Source organism: Anopheles merus, chromosome 3R (assembly GCF_017562075.2).
Source record: "Anopheles merus strain MAF chromosome 3R, AmerM5.1, whole genome shotgun sequence".
Lineage (NCBI taxonomy): Eukaryota > Metazoa > Arthropoda > Insecta > Diptera > Culicidae > Anopheles > Anopheles merus.
Window position 1 is genome coordinate 32470039 of NC_054084.1, and position 21915 is coordinate 32491953.

The following is a 21915-nucleotide window of genomic DNA, read 5'->3' on the forward strand; positions in this document are numbered from 1 at the left end:
GGAGTTGTATGACAGGCGCTAAAGCAACCCGAGAAGCTCAAGACGTAGAATCCTGATATCCCGGGCGAAATTGGTAACCTTATTTAAAGGTGTGTCTACTTTACGCTAACATTAGAACCTTTTGCTCTTTGCAGTCGGCAGACCGGATAATTATAGATTCTGCAGTTTGTGTGCTATGTGTACAGTCAGATAGCCAGCCTTATTTTGTCTATCGGACATCGGACATCGTATCCTAATTGCCCGCCGTTTGCTCCCAAGAAGTCACCGGAAGAGAAGCAAGAACCATCATTATCCAGCGAGGACGAGCCTAATAAAAGGTGCTCTCGGCTCGAAGGGAAGTCAACGTTGTATCCATTGGAGGACACACACACAAACACACACCCACTAAGAGAGAGATAGAGAGAAGGATACCGCCGCCCCTTATTAGATCCAGAACCACGCTGTAACGGTAAGATTATTAGAAAATTGTATATAATTATCGTCCATAAAAAAGGGCGAGCAGCAGCAGCAGCAGCTGCTGCCAGCTGGAACCGGAAAAGCGCGCCGGAACGGCATGTGTGTGTGTGTGTATGTTGCTGCGTGCTTTCCGGGCTCCCTGGTGCTCTTGTACCCCATGAGTCCGAGTGATACCAATCCCTGAACTCTCAAGTGGCACATATATACCAACATGGCTTACATGGAATACATGGCCACACACTGAGCGACGCCTTTGCCGAATGCCACAGACACTGGGGGGTGTGCGGGTAGGTGTCCTGTTTTAATGTGATTTTACTCACAGGGTGTACTCGCTTCTACATGTGTGTGTGAGTGTGTGACTGTGTGTGGTGTAGTAGTTTTGAAATTCTAACCTCACCGTTAACCACTAAGCTCACGCTTTCGCTTCGGCTTTCGCACGCGCTCGCGCGGCTTTTTCGCCACCGGCCCTGGAGGAAAACGGAAAATTAATTTAATTAAATCAAGCCACCTTTACCACGGGTGCTGGCAAGCGGGCGGCGTTGTTGTCGTCGGCACTGCTGGTGGGTCTTAGAATGCTTTCTTTTTTTCCCCTGCTCCCCGGGAGTATGGTTTCACCTCTACCTAACGTTCTCGGTTTGCGCATCGGTTCCGAAGTGTCCATGCCCAACGCCACGTGCAGCGGGGAAGGTCTTGTTTTACACAAGTGCGTGGCTGTGTGTGCGGGTAAAGTGCAGCACCAAACAAAGTCATATATTTGAGGATGAGTGTGTGTGTGTCTGTGGTCTGTGTTCCACATTCTGTACCTTCTCGTTCGTTCGCTCGCGTGTTGTCCCGGGGAAGCGTTGCAGATACTAATTCCCTATTTTAACCTAATTAATACCACTTTCCCGTGCACTGAACTGTACGCCGATGGCGCCATGATACTCTCCCTACACTCCCACCCTCTCTGACGACCACCAGAGGTTGGGGGGTTGGGGGAAAAACAATTCCCGAAAACAGCAAACAGGGCCGCTTTCGAGCGGCTTTGGCGGCTCCGGCGCGTTTGAGTGGAAATGTTTTTGGGCCGATTAGCGAAAAGCAGCTAAATCCTTAAACCGTTGACAGAGCGTGCGAATGCCTCTGTGTGTATGTGTGTGTCTGTGTTCGTAAGAGGGGATTTAGCAAATTTTCCGAATCGACACACGACGGTGACACACTCGACACAGGCAGGACGCTCCAATTCGCGGAACCAAGCGCTGGAGAGCGGGACATTGGAGAAGGAACCTTCGGACGAGGAGTGCTGCTGAGGAGCTGAAAGTCAATCCGTCGCCGTGAAAAGCGCTAATTTTAATCATCTTTCTACCGGAAATCTCACCTGTTCTGGGTGAGATGGCGGCCTACGCCTAAACCGGAAAGCCAAGCTCTTCCAGCGAAAACCAATCGAGCGGAAGTTCTTCCCGGGTCGGGATGGAGCGTCGGTAAAGAATGCTAGGGCGAGCGTTGAAGCAATGCTAATTCCACTAAAACGTACCATTCCCACCCACCCCCCTCAATTAGGAAGGCGAAACACTCCCACTGGTGTGTCCTTTTGGTACGGGTAAACAACAGCGTCAAGTCAAGCGAAAGTGTCAAAGCGCCACGATGATGACGGAGGACCGGGGACCACGTATGACGTGACACGTAATGAGTGATACAAATCTTTCCAAAGCGAGCAAGTTTGTGCGTACGTGGGCACGCGCACACACACACACACGGAGATACCCACCAGCTCGTTAATCCGTCCCCGAAGCGACTTAGGCTCTGGCTAAACCACCGAAAAAGCTTCTCCCTCGTCCGTGCGGCTGAGGGCAAGTTAAACTCCACGAACACGTTTTTCCGGCACTTTCGCTTGAGTGCCCCGTCAGCTTCCCGCACAGCGTGTGTGTGGTCTGCTGTGTCGCTGTGTGTGTGTGTACGTGGGGGCTTTTTTTCTGTTCTTCCGCTCTGTTTTTCTTTCCCAAAAGCCCGCCAGCGTAAAGGTGGCGCTTAATGTGACTTGTGAGCGGCTCCAGCGCGGTGTCGGTTCAACTTCAAACACGCGCGCCCGGGCAAGGATAATCGGTGTCGTGTCACTAATTCGTGTAACTTACCACGTCCCGTTTTTTGAGTGTGGTGTTGATGCCCAAGGTAAATACAGTGAGCAGCGACGTTTCGTGGGTTGCAAATACCTGTGCTCGGTACACACAGCAGCAGCAGCAAAGGCATTTCCAGCCCCCAGAAACCCAGTCTTCTGCTGGGGCTGTGTTTGCTCAAACTGTTGTGACATTTTGTCGAATACAAATTCAATTTACAATGCCTTCAGCAACAGAGCAAAGCCAACACACTCTGGGAATGAAAGTGGGGAGAGAAAATAATTTCAAATGAAGCTAATTAAACGATGGGACCCCTTGAAATGTTCCTTCACAAAAAAAGACGGGAACTGCAAGACATCAGGAAGACCAGGAACCCGCATTTTCTTGCTTGATTGGCGGACCGCATCTTGGAATGTCTGGTCTATTTACATGAGGGTACGCTAGAATTCTTTATCTCCCATCGAAGCATTCCTTCGGCTTTCGTCCTCGTGCGTACGTAGATACGTAATTCCGCTGGTCATCATCCTCCCGGGGGGAACCTGGTACAAGGAATCCCAATCAATCACAACGCGTTCGCGCGAGAAGATCCCTATTTGCGGCGATTCGATGACTCACGCGCTATCGCACATCATCAAACGATCATTTGGAAGCGTACGCACACACGCACAGGCGAATCACTGTGGACTGTTGGAAATGTGGCCAACTCACGGACGCCTCGGCACAAATGAATCACTGTACTGTACCGGCGGTCGCCGCCATCGTCACTGTCATCGCGGGTACGGGATAGTCCGGGGCACGATGTTGATGTTGTCGATGGTGATGATGATGATGATACATCCCAAAAAAATATCGGTCGGTTGTTTATCGGACGTCGGATTTTGGTGCGATGGCGAGTTCCACGAGTTCCGAAACGGTACCCGCTCGATGAGTGATTGTGATTGATGCAAACATGCATTTCCTGTCGCTCAACGTCGTCGTTGCCGTTGTTTGGTGCAGTCGAACTGGTGTGGAAACATTCCAAACCAGTTGGGACTGCTGGAATGGAATGTCCTGGCATGAGGTCATTGCCGAAGTGTGCGTGGGAAAGTGATATTCACCCCAGAGCGCAATTTCGGGTGAACGTGGTGGACTGATGAATCAGGAAGGTTGAAATGTTTTAACTAAATTATAGACATCACCAGAGCGCTTCTGGGTATCTAAAGTAATGAGATATCTGGAGAATCGGGCATGTTGATTGTGTGGTTTGCCGCTGCCCTTTTCTCGAAATCAGGTTGACGTTGGTTAATTTGGTTGGGTAGTGTATAAGGGGGCTGCTCAATTCAATGTTCAATTCTATTCCTGTACTAGTATGGTGAATGTATTAATAGAGGCTTTGGAGCAATTCAGATTATTAGAAATTAATAGGATATTAATGTATGCTTTTCTAAACACATGTTCTCTTGAATATTTATTGAGAAGTTTACAATTCCCTAACAATTGTGTTGCGACATATAAAGAAGTAATAGCAATATACTGTCTACGTAAGGGAAGACGAGCAACAGCACATATGATCTCCAAAAGGCTCGTTTGCCCTCCGGTTTTGCACAAAGCCTTTTGCTGGAAGAACTTGTAAGTGGAACACTTACTCGTAGATAGTTTTAACTTTCTCTTTCTCTCTCTTGTTGGCCTGCTCGCGATAGAGCACGTCGATGTGACATGGCCCGGTCAACAATCATTCTCCAGGATGCTCGGTCTCTGGCTGCATCCTCCCATCCATGCAGACACCCGATCTCCGTCAGGTCTCACTTTACCTGGTCCAGCCATCGAGTTCCCTGTGCTCCCCAGCGCCTTATGTCTAACTGGGAATCGCTGTCCAACGCCTTCTTGGTGGGGCATGAGTCCGGCATCCATGACATCATGACATGCCCCCAGCCTTCACCACCGTCGGGATACTCGGTTCGCCGTACAGCTCAGCAAGCTCGTGGTTCATCCTTCTCCTCCACGCTCCATGCTCGAACACAAGAGTTTTAACTTTAACGAGCTTTATTAAGAGATAAAAATAAGATTGTTGGTCGAGATCGCTCAAATAAGATCGATCCACTACACACACCGATTTACAGAGGCTTCTCGCAGGAAGCAGAATAGCACAATCTCTCGTTATCAGAACGTGCTGAAAGGGCCCCATGATTGGTGGAGCTGGTGCATAGTAGAAACGCATTATCCTGGATGATAATTTTCATATCAACTTGTCGAAGTTGGCATTTTTATCAACAATTTGATATGGACACATCATTATCATCATTATTACGACATATGTTTCAGAGAATGTTAAGACACAGGCACGGAATCCCTATCATCTTGGAGTCATACTCGATTCAAAGTTGACCTTTGAACGGCATACAACTGAAGTGATTTCCAGGTGTAATCAACTGCTGGGGTTTCTAACCAGTACGGTGAAAGAACTCAAAGACCCAATTTGTAGTAAGTCGCTATGCTGCAGTATTGTTCGTCCTGTAATAGAATACGCGTCGGTGGTTTGGAAGCCAGCAACCCTACGACAAGCTAAGAGATTTGAGTCTGTCCAGCGAAGACTCTTGCTCTTCGCGATCCGCCTTCTACCTTGGTCGCCAAATAGCCAACTCCCGCCATATAATTCGAAGCTCTTGCTTCTCGGTCTCTAACCAGTTTCCGTTCGTCGCCGCATAGCACAACAACAATTCGTGGCTGCCCTGCTAACGAAGAACATCGACAGCCCATCCCTACTCGGACACCTGAATTTGTATGCGCCTACCACTTTTCTGCGTTCTCGGCTATAACTCTCTATGACTCGATGGCGAACTGTCTACGGCCACAATGATCCACTTAGTTCGATGAGTAGGGCATTTAATAAGGTAAATCTTTTGTTCAATTGCTGCGATACGTTCCAATCTTTCAAAAATAGCTTTAACATGGGTTTTACCTACCTAGCTATCTTAAATTAGATAAGAAACTAAGATCATTCTCCGGAATCCTTGTTATCCATTGAATGTAACGAATAAATAAATAAGTAAATAAATCTGACCGTGTTTAACGAAACACGAAGATTGTTTCGTTAAGCTGTCGGCTCGGGTGAATAGTTTATAAGTATAAGTGTAGTTCTAGAAATAAACTGTCTTCTAATTTGGCAACTCAACAATCCACAAACACCGGTAATTATAAAAAGCTACTACATCGCTAGCTAGTTACATCGAAACACGAAAGATAAATTTACCAGAAATCGTAAGATTGAACATTGGTTGAACAGGAATTTCAGATTATTTTTTCATTAATTCAATGGTTTTTTAATGCAAGAATTCCTCTTTTTTAAATAGATGCTGCGTATTTCTATATCAATATGCTCAAAATTTGCCAAAAAAAAATAAATTTAAATAATCTTAAACTATCTGTATTGCTACAAATTAAGTCACTATTGTCACATTTACTCTAACAATATATTCAAGAAAGCATGAATGGATCTATTGAATAGCACTCTTCGCTGTATACAATCTCAACCACTTTTTGGTGGAAACTATCTGGGTCTCCCACGTTACAGGCAATTAACACATTAATTTAACTTATTGGCAACGCGACATCTCCATCGGTCACTCGATCGGTCCACAACGAGCTGCTACAGAAAGGCCCCGTCTGTTACAAAACACAAACTTCCACTTTGCATTGCACACCTTTTCACCCCATCAAATGGACGAAGCTCCCAAGCGTACCGAGCTTAAATAAGTAATGAGCTTTTACCGAACATCGGGTCCACAACACTAATGATACCGTCGTCCCAAACCGTCGGTCCCAAACCAACGCCCGACTGCCAATGGGCTGCCAATCGCAATCACCTAGCCGCCTGTCACATGGTTGTCCCCGGTCCGGCGCGCGGTTAAGAAGATGACACCGGGACGTAGAATGGACGTGCCTCGCAAAACCAGCCTCAAACGCAAAACGCCCTTTCTTCTTCTAACGTTGCGGCCAGCTCGAGTGTCAACTTTCCCGCCATCGAATGTCCGCGATGATCAAGACCCTTTTAAGCGGTTTTCCGAGAAGCGAAACGGCTGTTCCTCCGCGCGCTCCAACCAACGAGGACACTGCCCGATGGACGGAACAAATTGCCAACGACCATCGACCGGTAATGGTTATAAATATTTAAACAGCAAAGTGTGTGTGCGATTGCACGCGACATCATCGTTGGCAGTCGTTTTGCTTCGGCGATTAGTTGAATAAAATGCAATTTAGGATTCGATCAAGGGGGAGAGGTAATTCCAGGGAAAAAAAGACACTAAGCAGGAAGACGACACCAGAGACCCCAGATTGTCGTAAAAGCTGGACAGACAACAAAAGTGTTACAAGCTCATAAAAAGTTAGAACGAAAGTCCGAAGAAAAAGGTCCACCTCCGTTCACTAAGAAGATCCTATCGCCGGGGCTAATAACGGAAAGTTAGCAACAGCAAAGGTTAATAAATGTGACACTTACCTGCCGACGTGCGTCCGAAGAAACAACAACCCAACACCGAACACCAGCAACAGCAGAAGCAGCAGCAGCAAGGTCTTATCGATTATCGTCTGCCTGTTTTTTTGGGGTATAGCGCCGCACCCGGTTCAAATCCCTCTCCGGAGACACATCCCTCGAAGGTTTCCATCCGTACCACACACAACGATACAGCACGCAAGATAAGACCACAAGCAGTCCGTAAAACAACGACCACAAGACGCAAAGCAAAAAGGGGAAGACCTCGGAACAGATTCTTCCACGAACACTCATCGTCATCCGTTTTGTGGGTCGCTCGGGCAAGTTTTGGATCCGGCGGGACCGGAAATGGACAAATTATGATGCGCCGCCCGCCGGCACCACACACGGCTTTTGCGGTCCGAAGCAGTGAGTGAGGGTCGGTTGCCGATTGTCGATCTAAGCTGTGTGATATTATTTTATCAATCGATGGCACCTCCTTCCAGCGGGAGGCAATCAAAACGCCCTGGAGGATGTTATTTTTTATTTGACTTTTTTTTTACGATAAAACTGTTTATTTCTGCAGGTTTTTCTGTTCACTCCTTCCATCACGACCTTTCACAATCTTTCACAATGGGGTTGTTGTTTTTTTGTTTGTTTGTTTGTTTTGTTATATTATTTCTTATCATTCCAGTTTTCTTTTCTCTTCTCCTGTTGGTATGTTGTAAGTGATGTTGCATAGGGACACGCGGGACACGAGGGTTGTTGGGGTTGTTTCATTTTACCTCATTTAACTCTCATCTGCCACTCACACACTCTGCTCATTTTTTTTTTGTTTGTGTTATGTTTTCTCTTTTTTCTCTGCTTTAATATCAATTGTTCGTGTCTTTCATCAATTTACATGTGATTTATTTGCATTCCCGTTTTTCTTTTTTTTCGTTTGGTTTTTGTTTAATCTTTTTTCCTGTTCCTGTTTGCTGCATTCACTCTTTGTTTGTTTCATAATTATCTATTTCTTTACACAGAGTTGCTATTTTCCTTCTCTTTTTTTGTTTATACATTGGCTTTTTCTGTATACTGTTGCATTATTTTCCCTACCGGTGAGTTTTCGCCGTCCTCGCCAGCAGCTAGTGCGCCAATCGTGTTTCGTTCACTGGTTCGATGTTTATTTGCATTCCATCGTTCGATTTCGCTGGCCGAGTTCGGGCAAGAGCTGAGAGCAGATGCAGAGTAGTTTCTAGCAGGGTGGGGAGTAGAAATTGCCCCGCAAGGCAATGAGAAGGGAAACGGGGTGATAGAATGCTGCTGTTGCAATCGGTGCACGGTATACTTTGCTTTGTAACTATTGTTTGTTTGTGTTTTGTAAGAGATTCCGATTCCGAATCGGCCACTGTGTTTATTTGCTTGCCCGTTGTTGGCGTGGTTTGTAATTTGGGGATTGGGTGGATTTTATTCATATTACCGGCGAAGCGCACACGTACGCACGCTCCTTTCACTGTAAACTATTGCATTTTTATGACTTATGTATTGTTGTTGCTGCTGCTGCTGCTGCTGCTTCTATTGCTCTGTATGTGTGTGTGTTTGTTTTTGTGGGGGAGTGGGAGGCGAAAAAGGAATGGCTACAATATTTGCTCGCGCTGGTTTTGCAGATCAGATTCCCAAAAACAAACCGCACTCATTTTCACTGCCCTTACATCCCCTTTTTCGGCTGTTTCGGTACACTCTGATCTGTTGTTTTCTATCTGTAGTTGATGGGGGTAATGTGTGAAAGGTGGAGCCTGTTGTTAGCTGTTTGTTTGTTTTTTCTTCAGTTGTTTTCCTTTTTTTTTGGTTTTGCTTGGAAGGATCAACAATTTGTTTGTATCCGTTTCATGTTTGCATGTTTTCGGTATCTGTTTTTACATGTGTTTTTTGCGGTGTCTGTTAGTCGCTTATTCGTTTCATTTGTTTTACTCCTTTTTTCAACTCTCCTTTTCTCCTTTTCTACCGTTTGTTTTTCATTAGTTTTTCGTTTGCTTTTACATTATTTTCCTCTACTAGTTATTTTTTCCGTTTTCTCTTCCTTTCATGTAGTATTTTCCTCTTTTGTTTTTATCTTTATACAACAATTTTTATCTTTTTTCCTCTCTTTTTCCTTCAATGGCCTTTCATTCGTATTTATCACACATGCAAACACACACACACACATCCACCTCCATACGCACATTACTTCGATCATGTGTATATATATATATTTATATTTACGTTCGTTTCCGCTTCCTACAGAGACGGAACATCGCGACGGACTGGAGATTTCTTGACTGATTCTGTTTGTTAGCTGCAACACACCATCACCTTTCTCCTTGCTTCAGTTCACCCTTCCCTTCCGCTTCTTTCTAACCTAATCGTTTAATTTCTGGTTTCGATACAGTTTAGTTTTAGTTTCACACGCGCCCATACATCTTTCCGCTACTTATATATTTATACGACACTTGCACCGGTCCGTGCGTGTTTTTTCCCACGTTCGTATTCCTTTAGTTTACTACCACACACACACACACAATCACACCCACCGATTCTTCTCGCAGCAGTGCAGTACTGTATTCTACACCACCTTACACACTACCATAAATTACTAATTTCCTCTTTCTTTCTGAACGCACCCGGGCCCCGTCGTTGTGTGTCCCTCCCATTGCCACCAAGTCCGGCAGCTTTAAAGTTATGACAGCATGACTTATTCACCTACTTTCACACCTTCTACTACCGATCCAGCACCCCCGCTTTTGAGACCCACACGCTTCAAATATTTATACAACATTGAAGTTTTACACCGGTGTCCACAGGCATCACGGCAGCCGTCCACAGTACTTTCCACCGGGGCACGGGAAAACCTCCCCAGAAAACACAGGGAAAACAAACTCCAAAACACGTGTGTGGCTGGATTTAGTGTTTGTGTGTGTGTGTGGGGGGGCGTGCAGTGGATACCAAAGAGACGCGCATTCGAAACAAATCCGACCATTTTCACGATCCATCATTAGTTTATGTTTGTTTGTTGGAGCTCTTCTCCCATTGCTGTTCTGCTAACTTTCTCGCTCTCCCGTCGGTTTTTTTTACAGTTTGTTTGCATTCGAGTGTTTTGACTTGTTTATCGCACACACAACAACACACATTCAACCGTTTTCGTGCTTTTCTCTTCTAAATGCATTAGTTTCTTCTCTCTCCCTTCTCGCTCTCTCTCTCTCTCGTTTTCATGTGTCGTGTGTTTCTTTTCACTTTTTCACTACTGTTTTATAGTTTATTTGCATTACTTTCGCATTGTGTTTATTTTGTTATTTTTACAACACCAACAACTTACCGGTTTTACTACTCGTTTCATCTGCTCCCGTTCACCGGTTTATTAATACTTAGCCTAATGTTTCGTGTCTGTGTGTTTTGCATTCATGTTTTACATTACATATTAATACATTTAAATATACTCGCTGTTGAGAGGGGGGGGGGATGAGTGTATTTCTTTTCTTTTTCTTTAACGTACAATTTCTGTGGTTTTATTCTCTCACCACTCCCCCGCTTCCGCAAATTGGGACCGTTTTACGCCATATTCAGGCCGTTTTTAGTAAAATTTCAAGGCAGTTCAGTAAAATCGTCCCTCTTTAATGGTTTTTTCATCTCTCTCTCTCTCTCTCTTTTTCTCTCTACATTTTACATGACATTTCCTTTTCATCGCACTTTTTAAAGCCCTCCATTTCGTCCCCTTCATGCATGCATGGCATTTTTGGTAGCGTGATCTATGCCCCTTTTTTTTTTGTTCCACGTACATTAATTCATCCTTCTTCGAAATCACATTTAAATACAGTCATTCGCGGGTCGGGTGAACGTTTCCTGTTGGGTTTGTTATTTTTTGTTTGTTTGGGTGTATGATTTTTGTTCTGTTCAGGGGTGGTTAATCTGTTTCCTGTTCTTCGCTCAAATCGCAAACTTAATCCACCGACACACACACACCACACACCGTGCCCACGATCGTTTTACACAAGCTTAAAAAAATGTCTCGTCACCATGAACCGTCGTCGTCGCTTTTGGTTTTGGTTGGCTTGACATACATTTAACAATTTCCATTTTTCGGTCAATTATTTCATTCAATCATTCAAACGTTTGAGTCTCATTCTCTCTCTCTCTTTCTCTCTCTCTCTCTCTCTCTCTCTCTCTCTCTTGTTCTTTTTCGCTCAATCTGCTCTATGTGCCCCTTTTTTTACTTGTGTTTTTAGTTTCTGTTTGTTTGTTCCTGGTTTCTGGTAGATTCAACAAACACACTCACACATCACATTAATCTGATCCCCACCCCTATTGCCCGATGATGGTCCACATCAAACAATGTCCACAAACGCCACACCACAACATGGCACAGGCCACCGACCGAGAACCGAGACGATTTCGTTCCACCTCGCTGGCCCTTGTTTGCTGACGACGATGATGACATGGTTTGTTTTCATTTTCGCTTTAATTTTGTTTAACTAACGAGCTTTCTTAACTCGGGCACCAACCAACCCCAACCAGGGTCGCGCGATCGATCGCCTTTTTGTAAATTAACCTCACACCCGTGTGTCTCGTGTATGTGTGTGTGTGTGAACATTTCATTTCGGGGGAATGCGATTTTCAGCTCGGTGCATCGAACCGAACCGACCTAATAATAATACTACTTTCGCGCTTTTCGCGATAGCACCGAACTCCCGTACCAGGATCGGTCAGATGTAAGCCACCGACACGTCAAGACCATCACGGAGTTGTAACACCGTTAATGAGGGACGAATAGCTCTTGCCGGCGAACGATGGCTTTTTTGTCCGTCCGTGGGCTCATTGCCCCATGCGTCCTCATCGTGCGCGATTTTCGGTTTAAATTAATTTATTAATACCTACACAGTCTAGTATTTACAACCGTCGGCGGTACGTTCGGTGTGTGTGAGGGTGGGTTAGGGAATGGGAGTGACATTCAGTAGGAGAAGGAACGATCTGTTGAGGACGAGGGTCGAAAAGATGCAGTGTCCCGGGCATAGGAGCAGAAGAACGAGCGAACCTCTTGAGATGGAAAAACGGGCGAAACACCATCGACGCGATGCACATTGCGAGAGATATTCAAATTTTCCGCTAATCCCAACCATCGTTGCAAACTAAATGGTAAGATATCCATTTTGCGTCCCACCTTCACCTGTCTTCCCCAGCTCCCTATCCGCTCTATATGTATCGGTCTCGTTTTGCTGTCTGCGAAACGAGTTTGGTGATTGTGAAAATTCATCCAGTTACCAACGGCATCCTTCTCCGAAGGAATAGGACGCGACCTGTAGCAACAGCCCGCTCGAACTTTCAATAACTTTCAACTTGACATTGCGCGCTTTCATTCATTCATTCGGTGTGGTTCGGTTCGGTGCAGCCCGCTCCCTTTTTCGGGTCAGCAGCAGCAAGCGGACAGTTCGCGACCGGTTGAAAGGAGCTTTAATGAGGTAACGGATGAATGCGGTGGCTGTCATTAGGCACGATTTCGGGTGTTGCGGGTAATTGCTAGAGCCCCGTAGTGGTGGAATTGGATTCTTGAGCTCGAATTTATTGAGGCGCAAATTGGGAGGAATAAAACATGACGGGCAGTATGTTATTTGCGGATTCTGATGCTTGGGTCGCAAATTGAGATTAATGTTTTGAGTAACGTTGGGAATGAGTTTCAATATTGTTCAGTAGAGTCTCATTACTTTGGAGTAGTTAAAAGAAGAAGTTATTTTAGTTAAAAGAAGAACCGCTTTTTAATATTTTTGTTCGCATTTTGTGTCACAATAATGACGCTTAACGACTATGCCAATGATATCGCTTTTAATTAATTTAAAACAAACCATATTGAGACTTAACTTCTGAAGGACCAAAGACATGTAGCCATTTTCAAGTGCATTTCTTTAATTTTTCAGACCTTCCAATTCAATTTGGAAAGAATGAAGTAGAAGTAGTCAATCCATTAGGTAATTAACGAAGTGACTTTACCAAAGTGTTTTGCAATTTCTCGTTTGTGAGTCAACATGTAATAAAAGTTACTCGTTTGACGGACGAACCAAGAAACGAACTAACTGTTCGACCGGAGTCATCCAGAGTCATCCAGAGTCGTTCGGAGTCATCCGAAGTCGTCTGAAGTCAGCCCAAGTCGCTCGGAGTCGTCTAGAATCAGTCCGAGTCTCCCGAAGTTTTCCAGAGTCGGAGTCGTCCGGCGTCGGCTGGAGTCAGGTGGATAACTCCGGGCGAGTCTAACTCAAGCTAGTGGTTCTGATTTTGCCGAAGACGGAATTGGACTAATAATATTCGGAGTCGGATCGGAGTGGTAAGCGCGCTCCAGAGAGCATACCATTGGAATGGACAAACGAATAATCGATCAAATGAGCGAATGAACGATCGAATGAACAAGTAGAAAATGAATTATTTCAGTAGGTTTTTGTGAACTGCCCATTGATTGAATGTCGAATGAACGAACGAAGGGACAAATAAATGAGCAATGAATTGATTAGACAAGTAACAGCGCGCATCAAAAAATGTGAACAACTGTCATACTGTTCAACAAAGAAAGATTTTCCATATGCAACATCAAACATGACCTAGTGCCTAACCTTTCAGAGTCAAGACACGGGACAGAAACATCTGTACACCATCGACTGGTGAGCGGTCGATGAAAAGCGCTCTCAGCCCATCTCAGCATCACACCAACATACTTTGATGATCGTTTGATGCTCATTATATCCTCTTCAAGCTCTCCCAGCCTGAATGGATCATAATGCAGCACCGACAGGGCAGAAACACATGGCAAACCGGGAACAAACCCCGAGCCAGTGCAGCTGACACCGCCAACCGAAAGTGCAACATCCAGCTCACACACAAACTCACACACGCACAAAGAGTCCCATAAACGACCGCGCTCTATTCATTCAGAATTAGCACAGATCCTTTGAGGTGTACCGAATCCTTCAAGATCCATCACCGCGCTCTCTCTCTCTATCTCTCGACATCCCGTGACGTGCCATTCGCTCCCAAAGCACCACCAGGGTGAGGTGCCACTTCAACATACAACGGTCACAACAATCGACGGTTTGCTGCGACGAACCAGCTGCAGCTGCGCACTGGAATGTCTTGCGTGTGCGTGCGGGTCTACCTTTTTTCGCAACACGGCACTTCGGGGCACCGGGCAGGTAAGACACAATATTTCAACCTTCCCGGAATGGGCCGGACCCTCGACCCATCGACGAGTGCGGCTTCTGGGCCAGGCCCAGACAGTTCGGCTGTTGCGAGTCCCTCTGATCGATGAATGATCCCGTTGGCTTGGTCGTCGTCGTTGTGAAAGATCTTCCCATCGTCTCCCCTGTGCCTGCCCCGTTCAATTCTATTCCAATTCTTCCCTCATTTCAACCTCGCTGTCCCGGGTCGAACAATCACAAAAGTCGAATCTTTTCTCCGCTGCTGTGAGCGCGGAGAAGGTGAAGGTTGTTCTACTGGCATACCTGGGCCTTTCGGGGTATTCCCTTTTTCTCTTTCCTCTTCCATCTTTCCACTCCAAACTCACACACAATTCTAACAACAATTCTTGGGATATGAGATTCTACGAGATGTGTGTATGTGTGTGTGTTCGTTGTCGAATGATAGGTGTGTGCGTCTGGTGGTCCCTTTACTGGTGTGGTTTTGTCTTTCGTTTGGGTGTTTTTTTTTTGTTGTTGCTGGTTTCGCTTCGCTTTTCAAGATCCAAAATGCGTAAAAAAGACTGCTGGGTCCGAACCGAAATGGTAAACGACTTCCCAATGCAGCGTACTCGTAAGCAGACGGAACACAATAATGGTGTGTAAAACAAGCTAACGGCCTTCTTATTTTTTCATTCGAGAGGGATCGCTTTCCTTCCCTAGACAACTGGAATTGAAGCAGATTTGAGAATGAATTGAACATGTATTGTATGATGTCTCGCCTGTCTTTTTAATGTTCCAGTACGACTTTTGCTAAAGAAAATTGTATTATTGTGTTACATTTCTATTAAACATTTTAAATTTGAATTGTTTTACGACTTAATTCCCATGATGTATCGGAAGAATTGATGTCCACTTCCCAACCATAATTGCATATGCTCTATTACAGGTTCTTGAGATGCTCTTGAAGCTGAAATACAGCGAGCTACTGCATCTTCAAGAACTTGATCAAAAAGTTCAAACGGAATTCCCCATTTCCAACTATTCAGCAAAACCCTAAACAACCCGCTTTTCCCTGCACCCAATTTCTTCCACTCAGAGCCTCTTAATCCGCGTATGATCACCTTTTTCGGGACGGGACGGGATGCGAGAATCCGGTGCTACGAATGTGATTAGACCCAGCGCACCCCACCCGAGGGACGGGACACTCAACACGGCGGCACTCGACGGGTGTACCACCTTTCTCTCTTCACACACCGTACGCACATGCTCGATTATGTGTGTCAGTCTATTGTTACCGTACCCCTCATGAAGCATGGCCCTCAAGAAAGGGAATTTAAAGAAGAGAGAGAGAGCGAAAAAACGCACCACCAAAATCGGTGATCAATTTTCAAGAGGCCACCTTTTTCTTCCCTTTTCATCCGGGTTTCGAGCCCGACAATTTCTCAAGAGTTTTATTTATCTCATAAAAACACACATACACATACGTAGCACTGTGTCCTTACTATTCCCCTATGCGTCAGGAACCTTTTTTCTTAAACGGGTTTTGAAGGAAAATTAGGAAAAGATACCGTGCAAAGCATTGCGCACACTATTATCAGGAGCCTTTCTTTCTAGGTCTTATGGCATTACTCTCCCTCTTTCTCTTTCTCTCCTTCCCTCTTTTAAGCCATTTCCCACTGTTAATTTAAACGGAAATTCTATCCAAAGCTCAACAGGCACACGAAATCCGAAGTCGGGCGGTGGAAAATATGTTGCAAGTTAATTATGGGTCGCGTGCTTCCCCTTCTTCAATATGCCACTGAGCAAGATTCTTGAGAGTCTCGGTCAAGGAGCAACTAAGCAAAAAAAAAAACACACGTCTGACAAATCGCACCGGAGGTCGATTAGTGTTTCGGTCACCCGGTTGGAAAACCTAATTTCGAATCCTTGCAATTGTACGAGCTGCGTAACGAAGGGGGAGAAAAGGTAATAGCTTCTGTATTTCTTTCGGGAACAATTTTGGATTTTTATTTCACTACAATCAGCTCTGGGAGAGGGAAAACTGTGCTTGCTACCGGTTCTACGGGGGCTCAAATCCGTTCCAAGAAATCAGAAAAAGGAAGCACAAACAAGACAAAAAGAAAAGAACAGCCAGCAGGATATTTGCTGCCGACTATTTCCCATCGCGATACGCTTCATTTAGCTTTAATGTGTATTTCGGAGGATTTTTTTGTTTCTTCTGGCCCGCAGCATCCTCGCCCGAAGCACCTAGAACCTAGAACCGTTTTATTGGCCACTTGCGATCGTGTGGCCCCTAAGTGTGGCTGATCGTCCGTTGGCTGTGGGCTGGGATTTTCCGGCCCAGCAAAGAGTGGTTTTGTTTTAATTAATTTTTTAATCAAACAAATTGATTTCACCCTCGCTTCAGTCAGTGCGCGGCGATCGAGCGTGGAGAATTGAAATTCCTTCGGGCAATCGGATTCGTCTCGCTTCCACCGTCCAAGTATTGATTCCGCGAGCGTGTCTTTTAATCTTTGCACTTTATATTCCAGCACTGGGCCAGACGACCAGTGGCGACAACGACGACGACAAAACGCCCGACTCCAACAACACACCGAGTCAGTACGCAAATGGCATAAATTAAAATCACTTAACGCGCGCCGTGTTCCATACGCGGGTGTGCGCGGGGAGGTTGCTCTTTAAAGCAGCAAAATAAACAACTCAGCGCGATTGATTGATAAATGAATGCTTTTTGTTTTTGCAGCTTCGATCCAGCATTGGAGTATGTGTGTGTGTGACGCCAAATGTTACACAACCGTCTGCTTCTAATGGTGCTGTCGCTTCTGCCTCGGTTCGATTGAGTTTGCTTGTCTTAAAAAGCCACCCACCGTGGGGTCAAGGGCAATGGCAAAAGGCAGGATGATGCAGCGCAATGGGTTTGCGTTTCCTCCATAGCACACATTGCACCGGCACCGGGACAATCACGGCACAATGAAGACAAATTGATGCGACAGTCACCATATTCTGCCCGGGGCCACTACTCGCACTTCTTTGCAGGCAGTAATGCGTACGACATTAATTGATATACATTTAAGAAAACAATTGCACAGACGGTGGGCTTTCCTTTGTGTTTGTTGTGCCAGCATGACCTAATTTTCGGCCACCCATCCCGACTGTGCACTTTTGTATGTGCGATTTCGTTGTGTGCGCCTAAAAGATGGCACCAAGTGGTTCCCCATGGCCAGCCATAAACTGCCACGACAATTAATTGCACTTTTGGTGCGGCAACAGCAGCACCAGCAACAGCAGCAGCACCAGCAGAGTGCACTGCAAACTGACTCTTCTCTCACTGTTCAACAATGGGAGCAATGTGGACTGCTGCTGCTGCGGGCTGGGATGAAAAAGGGTTGCATTAAAATGGAAAGTCTCCGGTTATGGCACACGGATGCATTAAATGTGAGGCAAAACAATAGTTCCAGGGGTTTGCAAGCCTGTTGTCTGAAGGTGCAGTGTATGTCTGATATCGTACAGATGCTCAACTCATCTGTTGGATCGTTCCAGATATACTTGGGGCACGTCTGGTGCCTAAGAAATTAATAAGGAATTTGCAAGGAAGGATTTTCAAGATTAAGGCATCATTCTTCAAAATTGTACAAAACCTTTGTAGGTTAATATGACCCTGAAGATATTGAGAAATACCAACATCCAATAACTTAGTGTGCTCTCTAAGATAAAGATATCTCCCAATGTCAGAATCTGATGACCACCACAAAAAGCTGCAAACGTCAAACGCATCACTTTTCAATCTGTTTGAGAAAGACTGGAAAACATGATCGTACTGTCGTCTGTGCGCTCTGGAACCTAGAAGCAACTCCAAGTTCCTCATACCATTCCAGCAACTCCAAGATGCTCCAATGCGTCCGAGCACTCCGCAAGAATGCGGCACAGAGCAACAATTACTACCGTTTCTTGTCTCATATAAACCTTCCCACCTCCAGCCCAAGACCGAGACCTTTATAAACGGATGCTTATGCTCTCTGTTACACTACAAAAGCCTCCCCCTCCAATCCATCCCGTCTCCAGAAACTCCAAAGCACAGGCTTCAATACCGCACAGGCTCGTAGAGATACGCACGACCTGCAACATCCCCTCTGTCCTCTAGCTCCAAGTCAAGCTAGTGTGAATTGTTTCGCCATTTCCCTTCCAAACTTCAAGTCCAAAGCGAAGGATTAAGACTCCCTCGCTTCTTCAAAGCCCAAAGACCTGCACAAAACGCGTTGCCAATGCGTGTGGGTTTGCCTGCTGCTGCTGCTGCTTTACTACTCTACTCTGTCCATATGGACCCCGTCCATCCGAAGACGAGGACAAGCATCCGAAACAACACCGGGCCGCCTTTTTGTTGATGGGCATATGGACAAACACGCGTACAAACACCCCCCCCCCCCCCCCTATTCCTTCTGTCCCACCCTCCCGTTCCTTATTTGGGTTTTCTACAGAGCAACGGCACGGCAAATCTCCATTTTGCGATAAACATTTAATTAAAATTAATAATAAATAATCTATTCATCTTTTCAGGCCCAGGCCCGTGTCTGGGTGCTTGGCCGCTGCCGCTCGGCGACTTGCCTTTATGGGCGCCCGGTTTGATGTGGCGTACGGTAGCTGCTCTGGCCGTTCCGTGTCGCGGTCCGGTGTCTCCGGGACGGACGGGCCGAGAGTAATGAACGCAGGCGTTAAAGCAAGTCGTCGTCGTCGTCGTCGTCGCGTAGGCGAACGTCGAGCTGGTCTCGGAGCTGGTTTCACAAAAGGGGTGCGTGCGGCACACACACAACACAAAACCGGGGTTGAGCGCTCTGAGATAAGACGAAGTAATTGAGCCTACACGCAGTGTGTATATCGGCGGGGATTTTTGCCTCCGTTTCCTGGACTGCAAAGTGCAGGGCAAGAGACAGAGAGAGAGAGAGGGCGAGAGCGGATAGATTGCAAATGTAAATTGAATAGAGGTGTATGTGTCTATCAACATTAGCTAAAAGCATTGTGCTGATGGACGTACACGTACACGCGGATAAGAACGGAAGCACCCGGTAATGGTACGTCTGTGTGAGTGTGTTTGGTTGTTTGCCAGCTACCGGTTTTACGTACGAAGCGACATTTATGTCCCTACACGTCACCAGAAAGTCGGTAGGACCAGCAACGAAAGGTGCGAACCTCCGAGAACCCGCTCCTGGATACAGTGTGACAGAGTGTGGCACACACCAACCGATCAAGATTAACTGCTGCCGGACCCAGAGGGGCTCCGTGCACTAACGGAACACCGGTCGGACGCGTACAAAGCGTCGGACGTTTAAACATACAAACAAACGGGCATCTCATCACCCCTCCCCCCAAACTGCAACCAGCGACGGAAGCTGGTACCAATCTATCATCTTTCATTTAAATTTTTAACGACCCGCGACCGAACTCCCGAGAAATTGATCGGGCACGCGATCGGTTTGGCGAGATAGGTACTCGAGCAAACTCCCACAAAACCTTCACCTTCCCAGTAAACAGCTCTGGAGTGACACTCCAGGTTGGTGTTGGTGCGCTTCTGATCTCGTTTGGTTGATCGGCGGCCAATTGTTGGAATGTTCCCCGCTCGGCAGAAACGTCAACCATCATTAGGATCTCGTTGTTGTTGTTGTTGCTGTTGAATGTTGTCTTGTGGGAGGAGTTGGGGAGAGTTTGACGAAAGCCAAGCATCGATCTTCACCATCAGCAGCCAATTCAGTAGCCCATTGTTATGCAAAGTAGCGTAGGCCTCCCTCCGGTTAAGAACTCGTCCCGAAACGCACCCCGAAAAAAAGAGCCCCCTGTCTCCCCTCGGGTGGACATTACAGTCCCTTCGGGGCCCCCTGTTTTGTGTGTGCGTTTTTGTTTGAAAGTAGCAGTGAGCAGCCCGCTCCCGAACACGCGCACCTTATCTACCGTGCCCAATCGTCTCGTACTCGTTGCGGGCTGCTCCACGGAAGAAACCCCCGCAAAGCAAAAGGAAACCGATATAACGGGAAATAGTACGGGAAGTGACAAACAAAGCGTGCCCATTTTCCCGAACGAGGGATGAAATGAGGGCCGAGGCAGGAGGCAGCATTTCACGGCAGGAAAGTACGGCATTAAACATATACATAGATCGAAAGCATCGTCGTTGATGATGACGACGACGAAGAGGACTACGATTCCCGGTCGTCAATCGATGCTGGATCGATTGCCATTGTTACGCGCTTTTCCCCCTTCGGTGCGAGTGGTATGCTGCCCTTGCTCATTCAGCAGCATCAAAGCACATCGTTGTGTGTGTGTGTGTGTGTGTGTGTGTGTGTGTGTGTGTGTGTGTGTGTGTGTGTGTGTGTGTGTGTGTGTGTGTGCGCAAAATGACAATCACTTCGTGTCGGTTTGCTCCCTTTGCTCCCGGAAGTCGTGGTGTAACAGGAGCAGGTTCTCGGGCTTTCACCGTCCCTAAATTAGCACCTTCGTTTCGAAATGTCGTCTCTTGGAGCGATGCTTTTTCCTCATTACAAACAAATCACGGTGTGCGAAAGCGGCTGACGAAAACCTCTCCCCTTGGTCCCACCGTTTGCCATTAGAGACGAATAATCGAACCTTCTTTTCTTTCTTCCGATGCAGAGCTGGTGCAGGGGGAACACAAGGAGACAACAGTGTGCTGAAGGTTGTTCGTGTGTGTGTGCATTGATGATTGAAAGAACATCCGGAAAATGGCACTTCTTGGGTAGGGCGACGTGCGCCAATTTTTCTTTCTTTTTTTTTGCGCCGTAAAGACCGTGCAGGATATAAAGAAGAAAAAAAAGTAAGCCGAAATCAAAACTGTACAAATTGTGGTACAGTGTGTGACAAAAAAGTTTACCTGTCAAAAAAGCCAACAATTTACGGTTTCATAACTCATGAAGTAGAGCTTTGGTATCGCATGTAAGGATGTTTAAGAGCAAGGATGTCTAGCGCAATGTTTGCGAATGAGTTTCAAGGAAGCCAGTTCCAAAGTACAGTACCGGCAGAGATGCGACTAATTTACTAAAACTGGACAACATATGGTCAATTATTTTCTTTAAATTTCAGTACATAGTTGCAAAATTTCTGAGTAATTGGTTGTTTTGGCCAATACTTTTATCCGTTTTTAAGTTACTTGTAACTACTTTATTATAGCTTGATATAGTTAACTAGCTACTTTACTGAATAAATTTCTCCTTTGATTTCGTTCAATGATTTCGATTGAATGATTTCAATAATCAGATGCACAGATGCAAATACCAGTTATTGATTACTAGTTACTGTTACCATTAATGAAATGTAACCTGAAAGTAAATAGTAATCTTTCGTTACTAGTTGTATCTTCTTCTTTAAATACTGACTGACTACTGATACTTCTTCTTAAATAACTGACAAATGTAGGATTGTAATAACTGATAATTACCGTACATAAAAAGTATGTCAGTGTTTACCATACGAATTTTGATAAAGCAACGTATGTACAGGTGTCCCCCGAAATACGAATGTATTTGGGACCTAAACAATGTCCCAAAGCAAGGCGTAAGTCGAAATAGTTGTATGTCAAATTTCTATGAATGTAACGTTTATGCCCGAGGTTGAAGAATCGAAATCTTTGATATCGTGTCTTTTTTTATTTAAAACAATGTTCGATAATGTATTAATTTTACTTCAAAAGTCGTTTACACGATTTAATCTTTTTTGTAGCTGGGTAATCTTTATAAATGTGAATGTAACGTTT

At 45.7% G+C, this 21915-nt stretch overlaps 1 long non-coding RNA gene across 1 annotated transcript; it reads left to right on the plus strand.

Moving 5' to 3' along the window:
• The first annotated feature begins 14 nt into the window (after positions 1–14).
• LOC121597378 lies at positions 15–13484 on the plus strand. The gene is made up of 3 exons (XR_006005406.1): positions 15–73; positions 135–448; positions 12918–13484. It is a non-coding gene; the product is annotated as an uncharacterized LOC121597378 (long non-coding RNA).
• Positions 13485–21915: the final 8431 nt, after the last annotated feature.